This window comes from Protopterus annectens, chromosome 2.part2 (assembly GCF_019279795.1).
Source record: "Protopterus annectens isolate FY-2018-M chromosome 2.part2, PAN1.0, whole genome shotgun sequence".
NCBI lineage: Eukaryota > Metazoa > Chordata > Ceratodontiformes > Protopteridae > Protopterus > Protopterus annectens.
This window is the reverse complement of record NC_056730.1, coordinates 663,636,890-663,649,619: the sequence shown is the minus strand read 5'-3', so window position 1 is coordinate 663,649,619 and position 12,730 is coordinate 663,636,890. Positions and strand designations below refer to the sequence as shown.

General features: G+C 43.2%; 1 protein-coding gene across 1 annotated transcript in view; it reads left to right on the top strand.

Annotated features, from left to right (window-relative positions):
- DNAAF9 (dynein axonemal assembly factor 9) overlaps positions 1-12,730 on the top strand; it is a 2,711,795-nt gene that overhangs the window by 335,135 nt on the left and 2,363,930 nt on the right. The window lies entirely within an intron of this gene.

Genomic DNA, 12,730 nt, shown 5'->3' with positions numbered 1-12,730 from the left:
AAACTGGTCCTTTTCAGTGTCAGGCCACAAAGAGGCAGATACAGATGCCCAAGAGGCAGATCTCAGCCCCAAGGCTCATACAGACCTAAACAATGGGGTGCTTCAGCCCCCAAAGGCGGAGAAGAGAAATCACAACCTTACAGGAAACAGTCCCAATGACTTCCCTCTATGAATGCCAAGCACTTACCTTTTGGCAGCACCCTTAGGGGGAAAACTAGCACTTTTCTCACAAAATTAGCACATGATCACCCAGGACAAATGGGTACTGAATATTGTTTCTCAGGGTTACAGGTTCCACTTTCACACCCTACCAAGGTCAAACGGTATGCCAGACCTGCCACAAAATCAATGGGCAGAGGCACAAAAACAAATTTCTGCTCTCATGGTCATGAGAGCTATTCAAAAAGTACCACAGGAAGAACAGGGACAAGGATTTTACTCAAGACTTTTCTTGGTACCCAGAAAGGACAATGCCTAGAGACCAATACTGGACCTGTCAATTCTAAATACTTTCCTGGATGTTCCAAAATTCAGAATGTTGACACTGCAGCAACTTCTACCCATGCTGGGCAAGAAGGCTTAGCTAGTTACTTTAGACCTCAAAGAGGCATACCTGCATGTCCCAATCAGACAGTCTTGCAGAAGATACCTCACATTCATAGCTGTCTCAATGCATTTCCAATTCTCTGCACTGCCCTTTGGCTTATCTACTGCGCCCAGGGTCTTCACAAAATGCCAGGCACCAGTAATTGCATTTTGCAGACAAAAAGGAATTCAAATATATCCCTACTTGGACGACTGCCTTATTAAAGCAGAGAGCAAGAACATTCTACTAAAACATGTGGCGTTTGTAAAAAGATTACTAATTTGCCTAGGGTACACAGTAAACGAAAAGAAATCAAAACTAGTGCCCTCTCAAGAGATAATATTCCTGGGTGCAAGCTTAAGTACAACTGCCCAGATGGCTTATCTCACATCAGACAAGCAAAGACAACTGACTGATTACTTTCATATGATGGCAACAAAGATCCAGCTACCTGCAAGAAAAATTCTGCAGGCTTTGGGCTTCATGGCATCCTGCATCCAGCTAATTCCATATGCAAGACTGCATATGAGGAAGCTACAATGTTGTTGTTGTTGTGTCTTTCGGTTTATCCCGGTTAGGGGTTGCCACAGCGGAACTCCGGTCCGCTAATGTTTGGTAGTGGATTTTTACGTGCCGAGTTACCAGCCCTGACGCATGACCTTCAACGAAGGTACGCCCATTCACGCATGCCTCCACACAGAAGACGCTCTAGCTGAGAATCGAACGGGACAACATCTTGCTGTGAGGTGACAACGCTACCACGGCACCATGGTATCTAAAAAGTGTTTGGACTCAACATTGCCACAGCCTGGAAACAATAATTCCTATTCCCTGCCTGCAACAGGAGTTTCGCTGGTGGGCACTGGCCTGTCACCCCAACAAGGGACAGCCTTTCATTTTACCCACAGCCAGGCAGACACTAACAACAGATGCATCGGATTATGCCTGGGGGGCACACATGGCAGGAAAATGTATTCAGGGCACATGGCCCGCGGACCAAATGCATCTTCACATCAATCAAAAAGAGATGCTAGCTGTACAAGAATGCCCTGACAGCCTTCAAGGATCTACTACATCCAGGACAACTATTACTAAAGACGGACAATGCCACAGTTATGTGGTATATAAACAAGCAAGGGGTTACACATTCCTACCCCCCTGCAGGCAAGCCATGACTTTGTGGAACACAGCACTGATCTATCAAGTACATCTGCAGGCACAATTCCTGCCAGGAAAGAAAAATACTCTGGCAGACAAACTAAACAGAAACCTCATGGACCCTCAGGAGTGGAAGCTAAATCCACATGTCTTCAGCATGGTAACAAGGAAATGGGGATGCCCAGACATAGATCTTTTTGCCTCCCCTCACAACTGCCAACTACAGAGATTCTGCACAAGGACTTATCACTCACAAGCATGGAAAGTGGATGCTCTATCATTCAGCTGGAAAACCCTATCAGTTTATGCCTTTCCACCACTGCCTCTCCTTCCCAAGGTGCTCCTAAAAGTCAGACAAGAGAAGCCAAAAATGATTCTGATTGCCCTAGACTGGCCATGCCAGCACTGGTACCCATTCCTAAAGAGTTTGTCTCAAGGCCCAGCCTGGACTTTACCTCAAATTCCTCATCTTCTGACTCAACAAAACAATCAGATCCTGCACAGCCAACTCAGAATCTTAATTCTGGCTACATGGCAGGTAATATAACCACAGAACACACCTCTCTCTAAAGCTGTTATGGATGTCATTTTGGAAGCCAGGAGGCCCAGCTCCAGGAAATCTTATGCAGAAAAATGGAAGAGATTCTGTGCTTGGAACCAGGCACAAGGACGTGAACCACTTGTTCCAAATATTCCTCAGATTTTACAATACCTAACTGAGATGCTGGACAAAGGCCTATCCTTCTCATCAATTAAGATCCATGCCCCTGCCATTTCGGCTCATTACAATATGGAACCTCCTATTTTCTCGCATCCACTGCTAAGACAGTACCTCAGAGGGGCAAAAAACATAAGACCCCCAAGGAGAGCACCGATACCTACATGGGACCTCAGCTTTGTTTTAAAAAAACTCATACTACCTCCTTTTGAGCCAGCCAATACAGCTGATATAAAATTCTTATCATGGAAAACTGCTCTGCTCCTAGCAGTAACTTCAGCAAGAAGAGTCTCAAGAGTTACAAGCATTAATGGCAGTGGAACCTTTTATCATTTTTCATCCGGACAGGGTTACTCTAAGGACAAACCCAACATTTATGCCAAAGGTAGTATCCAGTGTGGCTCTTAACCAAACCATTCATTTGCCAACATTTTATCCAAATCCCCAGAATAAAGGGGAGAGACTTCTGCACTCTTTGGACATACACAGGCAGCTACGCTTCTACTTGGACAAAACAAAAGCTTTCAGAAAAACTGAGCAACTGTTTGTAGCATATGCTGCAGGATCACAAGGAAAGGCTATTTCAAAACAGACTATTTCAAACTGGATAGGATACTGTATTCCTTTCTGCTATGCACAGCATGGCAAGTCAGTGCCTAAGAATATTAGGCCACATTCTACCAGGGCAGCAGCCACTTCAGCAGCCTTTCTCAGAGGAGTACCAACCAAGGAAATTTTGGAGGCTGCAACTTGGCGTTCAGTGCACACTTGTACCAAGCACTACCACTTACCTCTTTACTCTAAATCCAGAGCAGATTTTGCCACTGCAGTTCTGCAAGGCCTCATAGCCACTCCTAATCCTATTTAGACCCAGCCGCCCAACCTCAGCTTTGGGATTCAACCCAAGTGTAATGACTGCAACAGTGAAACACGATGAACATAGTACAGTTGTGTACCTACCATAAATGTAGATGTTCGAGTGTATTCATTGTTGCAGTCCAGGTTACCCACCCGCCATCCCCCTTTCTTTGCTGGGACTTATCTATACTTCTCTATCCTATACAACCTATGTGGTGTATTTGCTTGTAGATGAAGGTATTATTTATTTTAGTGTATGTTTTTTATAAGCAATGTGTATTGCCTACCTTCTTGGGGGCACCCGACATCTGGGGCAAGAAAAACTGAAGAAAATGGCGTCGGCTGCATCTTATATACCCCTGGCGCACTGACCTCAGAGAAGAGGTGACAGCAACAGACACCAGACCAGGACTTTGGAATTCAGGCTGAATGCGGGTAGCCTGCCAGCAGGATAACCCAAGTGTAATGACTGCAACAGTGAATACACTCGAACATCTACATTTATGGTAGGTACACAACTGTACTTTACTGAGATAGTTAGGAAACCACTGAAGGGTGGAGGGAGAGTTGCAGAGGTTAGAGAGTTTAGTAAGCAGAAGGGAGTGGGAAACTGTGTCCAATGCTTTTGATAGATCCCGAAAGAGTGCGGAGAGTATGGATCCAGCATCCCGAGCTCTATTAACTGTGTCCAGGAAGGACACGAAGGTGGTGTTAGTGCTATGTCCTGGCCTAAACCCATTTTGAGTGGAGGAAAGGAGCTGGTGTTTAACCAGGTGACTAAGGAGCTGAGTGTGAATGCACTTCTGAAGTATTTTTGAGATGGGGGGAAAAATGGCGATAGGTTGGAAGTTTGAGATGTCAGAGTTATTGCCACCTTTATGAAGTGGGAGAAAATATGCCTTTTTCCAGATGTCAGGTATACATGATTCCTGAATGGACCTATTGATGAGAATGCTGATGGGGTAAGCTATGGAGGAGGCTGATAGTTGTAAGAATTCAACAGGTAGGTTATCTGGGGCATTGGTGCATGGTTTTAGTTTATGAAGAAGTTTTTGAATGGTTGAGGTAGGTATGGGAGAGAGTGAGAAAGTGGATATTGTACTAGATGGGGTATGTACTATTGTAGGGTTTAGTGGGTTTGTGTTGATAAATGGGAAGGTGGTAAGCTTAGCAATGGTGTGAATGAAATAAGAGTTAAAAAGTGAGGCTAACTCAGTAGGTGTTTTTTCTGGGTTTGGGCATGGATTATGGTTAGTTCCGGGATGGAGTAAGGAGTTGATTGCTCCCCAGAATGTCTTGGGGTTTTGATTATGTTGGTTTTGGAGGGTTTGAAAATATTCTTTTTTTCAAGTACTAATCGTTTGACCTGATTGCAAAGTTGTTTATATTGTGGGAGGCTGGAAGGAGTCTTGTTTTTAGACCGTCTTTCCAGGCTTTATCCCTAGAGGACATAATTTGTTTTGTGAACTTGGTAAGCCAGTTAGCATGTTTTGTCTTGACTCTTTGTCGGAGAGGGGGCAAGACTATTTAGGATCCTAAGAAATGTGGAATTGAGGAATTCCACAGCTTCATTAAGAGGGAGAGATTGTAGTTGATTCCAGTTAGTATTGTACAAAATGTTATTGAAGGTATTTAGGGAGAAGTAGGATAGATCTCGGGAGAAGTAGGATAGATCTTGGGTGTATCTATGATGTTTATTTGGTAAAGTAGTGGGCTTGCATATTATGAATGCTGTTGAGTGGTCACTTATACTATGTGGAAATGTACCTGAGGTGGAAATTTTGTTAGGGTCAGAAACCATGATCCAGTCCAGAATTGAACCTTTGCAATTCCTTTTGTCAGGTCTAGTAATATCAGAAATAAGCTGAGTATAGATGTGAAGGTTAATGTCTGAGGAGGGGTTGATATTGGAGATGTATGTCTAGGTAATATTAACGTCACCTAAGATGATTGTTTCATTACTTATATTGCTGGTTGTCCAGGCAAGAATGTCTTCAAGAATGGGAATATTGTTGCTTGGTGGAATGTATATAACTATGATGCAAAGGTTTTGTAATCATTTAGTTTTAAGAGGGTAACAAGTAACTCTGCGGTAGAGAAGAGAGGAATAGGCTTTGAATATGGAATCACTGTGAAAGTGCTTGGATATAGTAAGGTGATGTTCTCCACCTTTTTGTGGAGTTTATCTGTTCTAAGGCAGGAATAGTTTGGGAATGGTTTTAGCCACGTCTCGGTTATGGCTGTAAAGTCTACTTTATATTGACTTAGCCAGGCATGCAGAAGGGGAATTTTATTTCTTATACTTTGAATGTTGATGGTGGTGAAATATAGGGATTTTGTGGAGTTGGGGGCATTATGAGAAGAAGGAGAAGGGTTAAGGTGTATATAACCACACTGGACTAGGCTGAGATGAGTGGGAAAGGTTTTTGGATGGAGCTTCTGTTTTGGGTCCCCAAGATAGATCTGGTCAAGGTTATTAGGAGGATTATCCTGTGCAGAGAGGATTATTGGTTTCTTTTCTAAGATTAAGTCAGTGGCACACAGACTAGAGCAGATTGCAGAGTAGCTGGAAGGGGTGGCATTGTAGGTAGACATTGATGTGGGTTTGGGAGGTATATAAGTTGAGTGAAGTGGTGAGAGTTTTAGAAGGAGAGAGAGAGATAAATAGTAAAAATAAGGAGAAAGATGTTGAATAGGAGGGGCAGTACTGTGAGGAGTGGATTGTAATAGGGGAATATAAGAGGTGAATTTTGTACTGTAGTAGAGATGATGTGACAGTGAAGGTAAGGGTAGGAGTATTGAGATAGTACTAGTAAAGAAGGGGTAGAGTGCTTTGGTTTAAAGGTGGATGAAGAAGGTGGGAATAGACTGAAGAGGTGTAGAAATAAGAAATGAGGTATAGAGGTACTGGTTATGTAGAAAAGCAGAGGAGGTGGAGTATATGGGGGATGGAAAAAAGGGGTTGGGCTGTTAGAAGATAGTCTGATTGGTAGGGTGTGGAGGAATCCAAGTTGGGTTGGAGGATGGGTGGGGCAAAGATAGTTATAAATGTAATTGATTAGGGGTGGGTGGGAATGGGGGTAGGGTAGGAGTGGAGTGAGCTGTTAAAATTTCTTCACTTAATTAATTTGTAATGATTTTAGCGGTAAGCAGAATTGATTTATTGTAAAGTTTTTAGTAGTAATTATGCATCAGCTGTAAGTGATCAACTCATTATTATCCTAGAATGAATATAAAACCATGTTTTCCTGAGAACTCTACATTATATCTTCACCATCTTTAGCATCAATTTTTTTCAGTTAGGGTAACATTGTATCCGATGTTGTCTTCTCTGTCTGCCTTCAACGTGTGGGTTATCGGATCTGAGTCTGATCTCACACAGGCCAAATAAATCCTTCAGACGTCTGACTCACAAGCTCCTCTTCATTACCCACAATTCCCTGCTCCTGAACTAACCCCCCAATCTAGTTTTCTGTTATTCTGTCAGCAGCTCGATCCAGCTCTGCATCACTGTTTCCTTTAATATGTAGCTATTTTGTTGAGTTTTTGACTATAGTGCTGTTCCCCTACCCAAGTTAGTGTAAGCAGTGTATATTTTTTTCCTGTCTGTAGAAAGGTAGCTAGGTTAAATTTTGTAGTCTCTGTGTGTGCCTGTGTGTGTGTGTGTATGTGTGTTTAGGGGGGTTATACTGGGGCTTTACCGCACTTTTGTGGTATTTTGTGCTGTTTTTTCTTAGATAGTCTAGAGTAGTGTAGATATTTCTTTTTACTACTTTTCTTCAGGTTTTGTAGTGATATAGTTGTGGTACAATGGACAAAAGTTTCAAAAAAATGTCGCCTGCAGGCACAAGTTACCTTCTCGGGACCCACAGGATAAAATATGTATATTGTTTGGGGACTGCCTGTTTAGACTCCTCCTATTGTATTTGTGAAGGGTTTGGTTCCAGGGCAGCTAATAAGTGGTGGGCATAGGTCCTTAAGGGCCTTTCTCCTGCTGGTCCATCTTATGCTTCCTTGGCTCAGAGAGTCTGATCTGACAAATATCGCCCACCTAGGTACTCCAAGTCTTCCAAAGGAGATTGGAAGAGGTCCTCATCAGTTTCTCTTCCTGGCCCTTCTTTAGGCTCCCTGGACCCAAAGGTCGTACAACCGTTGGGTGCTCCATCTGCCTCTTTGCCTGTGTCTGCTCAGTCTCCATTGTTTTCCCTGCAGACTACAAGTAAGGCTCCATCTCTGGTGCCAAGTCTTCCCAGCCCCTTCTTGGTCAAAGGGCTCCATAGGGTGACGTAACTTATCCCTGTCCACTCCGTTGGAGCTGTCACAGGAGTCCTCGTCTTCTCCTCCCAGTTCTGGGTCTCCCTGGCTAAGATCTGTCAGACAGGTTCCACGTCTTGTAAACAACCCTCCACTCCCCCGGTTGGTGGCTTCATTCACCCAATCATCAAGGTCGGTCAGCAGTTTCAAAGCTTCTGACTTGGAGCAACTGATGAAGTCCTTTTTTCAGACCCATATGCATGTAGGTCTTATCCCTTCAGGATTGGGACCTCTTCCTGGAACCTCAGCTTCGTTTCTGTCTGGTTTCCTCCTTCAGGCTCTTTGGATCTGAGGTCACTGAGCTTGGCTACATTCCTATACTTGATGTTGGATCTGACAGCTTGGCCATCCTCTGCTTCAGCTCCCTCATTGGTCTTGTCATCTCAGACTACTTCGGGGCCAACCAGACCTTGGAGCAGTAGCATCGAGGCTGTTGTTTCCTGGTTGGGACAACAGTCCCAGCTTCGGTTTTGTCCCTCCTGCTCAGAGCTTCACCATTCGACATCTCTGCTCTGATCTCATCTTTGGAAGGAGCAGTAGCTTTCCCAGATTCTGTTGTGTCTCGAATATCTTCGGGTACTGGTACCATTGATTCTGGGTGGCTAGAATCTGCTTCTACCTTCAAAGTGGTGGGGAGGAAGTTCTCCTCTAAGGAGATGGGTTGGGTGTTCCCAGCTGCTGATTCATCCCCTTTCTCATCTGGGCTTGCGACCAGTCATCAGTCTGCTCTTGCACAGCCTATGCTTGCTGGTCTCCAATCTGCTGCCATGGTGGTGCATCCTGTCTTGTCCCTCTCTCCTCCAGAATCACCTGGATGAGGTCTGTCCTCCTTGCATTGCAGGCCTTACAGGACTCTCCATTCTCAGCAATGTGATTTCACTACAGATGGACAATATGTAGGTTGTCTGGTATTTTGTCAAACATGGTGAAACACGTTCTTATTCTCTTTGTCAAGAGGCCATCAGGCTTTGGCAATGGGCAATTCCATCTCAGCAGTTTCTGGTTGCAATGTACATCCCAGGGAAGTCCAGCATTCTGGCCGACAGCCTGAACTGGAACATTCTGCTTCCTCATGAATGGTCTCTAAATCCGAGAGTAGCAGCTTGGAACTTCTGGTGCTGGGGCACCCTGTGTGCGTCCTCTTTGCCTCTCCATCCAACACCAAGTGCAACAGTTACAGTATTATAGTTCTAAAAACAACACTTACCAAGAAGTAAACGCTCTTAACACCACCAGCAATCCAAAAACAAATATAACAAAATGCGAGGGGGAATTTGACCTATGCACAAAGGAGGGCTCTAACAAGACTGAGACATGACACTTCTATTGTGATTAGACCAGCTGATAAGGGGGTGGGGTAGTAGTCATGGATCAGGGGTTCTATTATGAGTCGATGAGGAACATGCTGGATGATCAGAGGTTCTATTGTGCTATTAATCATGAGATAGTTGAGTAGCATGTTTAAAGAATTAATTGGATGTTAGAAGACCTTTTTAAGAGCCATGTTATAACAGAGGAATTGTTTGAGTACCTGACGGTCAGTGACCCCCTCATACCCCTGATACAAGGCCTCCCGAAAATACACAAGGATAGTCGTTGTCCACCCATGAGGTCTATAATTGCTGGTAGGGGGTGGTCTACTGAACCGTTTTCGATTTATGTAGAGAGCTTTTTGCGTTCTGTTGTTGATGCTATGCTAATAGATGTGTCTTGAGAGATATGAAGCAGTTTCTCTTGGACTTGTATGAGTGTATGAAACAGGTGCCCCCCACTGACCTCTTTTATATCATGGTCACGATGGATGTCCAATCATTGTTTACAGTTATCCCTAATGAAGTAGGGGTCCAGATGGTCCATGACTACCTTAAATCCCACTCTGAACTTAGTGATTCCACTTTGGACTTACTGGTCTTGTTCATAGAAGTGGTTCTGGAGAACAACGTGTTTTGTTTCAACTCCCAGTGTTACCTGCAGCAGGATGGCGTGGCTATGGGCACTTCGCATGCCTATAGCTATGCCAACCTTTTCATGGCTGCATGGGAGACAGATAATTTGTTTGCCTTGGAAAGAGTTTTCCCTTTACGTATTGTTTTACAGACGTTTTGTGGATGACTTGTTTTTTGTCTGGCAAGGGTCAGCTGATGAGTTATCTGCATTTATTGATAAAGTGAATGGTTTATCCCCATTCTTGAAGTTTAGCCATGAGTTCTTTGATACTTGGATTTCCTTCCTGGATGTCTATGTGGAAAGGCTAGATAGTGGTATATTGAATACAGGGGTGTACAGGAAGTCTTGTCATCGTAATGCCTTACTACATAGACACAGTATACATCCTGGTTATATCTTTGGAAATATAGTGAGAGGCCAGGCCCTTGATACGTCCCGTTATAATCCTAAGCAGGAAGGTTTTGAGTTAGAGTTGAAGGTTTTATATAAAAGGTTTAAAGACAGATTATAAGGATGTTGATATTGAGAGAGGGTTTTGTGGACTTTCCAGCCCGAGAATTGGTACAGCTACGCCCTATTTCTCAGATATGTCAGGAGCTAATCCAGGTTGTGGAATCACAGAATCTGAGAACTTGGATCATGGCCATAACGGGATTAGGGTGAGGTTGTTTTATACAAGAGATGTAGGTAAGATCAAGGATGTGATTAGGTCTCACTGGGATATCTTGACAGTGGACACGGGGATGAGGGAATTGGTAGGTAGTGCACCGCAGTTTGTATATAAGAACAAACCCAACTTGAAGAATATATTATGTTACTCAAGGCATGACTGGGAGGAAGGTGTCTCTCAGGGGACTTCTCCCTGTGGCCAGTGTAATTTCTGTGGCTATATCAACTCGGATGACTGTTTTATACATCCAGTCCAGGGTAGTATGTTTAGGTTTAAAGTCTCTGCTGATTGTATGTCTATGCATGTAGTGTACCTCGCCTCCTGTTCCTCTTGCCCTGTGTTTTACGTGGGCAAGACTGACAGGAGACTGAGGGGCAGGATCAGGGAGCACGTTTATGAGATTAGGATTGGGTCTATTGTTAATGCTTTGTCCAAGCATATTTCAGCCACAGATGATACACATAGGTTTAGTTTTAGGGTCATTGATGAATTGTCCATGAACCCCAGGGGTGGTGATGTGAGAAATAGGACTGAAGCCCAGGAGTCTAAATAGATCATTAGACTAATGGCAGACCAACACCCAGGACTCAACCGCAAAGTACCACTTAAGCCCTTTCTGAAATCTAGAGGGCTTAGATAGTTACAGGTAGTTACTATGCATATGATTTATTGTTCATGACATTAGTTATGTGTTTTCATGTAAAAGAGATTACTTTATATTTGCTCATTTCATTTTTAATTTGTTTTTATATAACTAATGTATGTTATTAATTTTTACACAGGTTATATATTGCAATTAATGGATGAATTTTGCTATGGGGCTGTTCCTTTAAAAAGCTTTTTTTTTACGCCTTTTTCCCTTTAAAAGTTTAACAGTTTACCTAGAGATTATTATGGTGTAAGGAAGCCCTTATGGGTGAAAGCGCTTACCATTGTTCTGTGCAGTAATACCTACTTTTATCATTTTTATCACTGTCATATGGAATAAAACCTGTTTTTTATCTTAAACTGGAGTTTGAGTTTCAATCTGCTGAGTTTTGATGTACTTTACTTGTCCTAGCCTTGTGTCGCTTTTACACCAGGTTTTATTTGTTATATTAGTTACAGTATTACACCCTAGTCCCTCCTCAGAAGCAGTCATCTAGAGATGCTCTGCTCTGTGCTTAGCCTCCGGTACGCCTTTATGCTTATCCCCCTGGTTCTTCTGATTATAAAATTTCTCCAGAAGGCAGCCTGCTGCAGGGTGGTAGTAATCCTCATAGTACTCTTCTGGCCTCATCAGGTGCAGTTCCCCTTTGTATGGCCTCTTCTTCAGTACCCCCTTGGGTTCTAGATCTCATTCTGGATCTCATTTGTCATCCAGCAGGTCTGGATTCTCCCCTTCTACAGTCACTCAAGTTAATTGTGTTGTTTCTTCAGTTACGTGCTGAGTTGTTTCATTCAGGCTCTACTTTTTTTGTAATTAAGGTATAGTAGGCAGCTATCTCTAACTTTCATGTCAACAGGGATAATGTTTACTGTGGTGGCATTTAAGATTTCCAAGGCTTTCATCAAAATACCATTTTGTTGCACCCCCCCAGTTTGGGATCCAATACCTCCATGGGATTTACCTTTTGTGTTGCAAGTCCTTGCACACCCTCCCTTTAAACCTTCGGCTATTTCAGACTCAAAGTTGTTGTCTTGGAAGACCTTGTTTTTGATGGCTGTTACTTTGGCAAGGAAGTTATTGGAGTTACAAACTCGTGACTCCTCTTCTCCTTATTTGGTTTTCAACAAAGATAGGGTTTCTATCCATAGAAATCCCTCTTTTTTTTCCAAAGTGGCTTCGATGAGTAATCTCAGTAGCTGCATTCATCTTTGTGTTTTTTCCCCAATTTTTCTAACAAGAGGGATTACTTTTTGCATTGTTTGGACATGAGATTTTATTTGGACAGGACCACGACCTGTAGAAAATTCAGTCAATTAAAAATTCAAGTGGGCAAACCTGTAACGAAAGTGACTTTATCCAAGTGGTTGTCAAGTCTCTTTTTCACGTATACTTTAAGAGGCAAGACCCTGCTAGGCAAACTTAAGGGACATTCTGTCAGAGCTATAGCTATTGCTACGACTTTCTTTGTCAGAGTATCCTTGGATGAGGTGTGTGCCATGGCTACTTGGATGGCCCTCCATGCCTTTATTTCTCATTACAAGCTGGATATTCACTCAAGATCCAGAGTGTCCTTTGGCTGCACCGTGTTGCAGAATTTCCTTCCTTAGTTCCTCCCAAGAATTTTTAAGTGGCTGCGAACTCTGTCCCACAGGTTGAAGCCAGACAAGAGAATACAATATCAGATAAGAAAATTATGTACTTGCCATAATGATAGGTCCATGTTGTCAGTGTTGTCTGTCTCCATCTGGTTCAACCTTATGCCTTTGCTATTTTTGGCAAACTTCATTATCGGAGATGTCTCGACAATGGAGGTAGTCTTCTTCTTGTTCT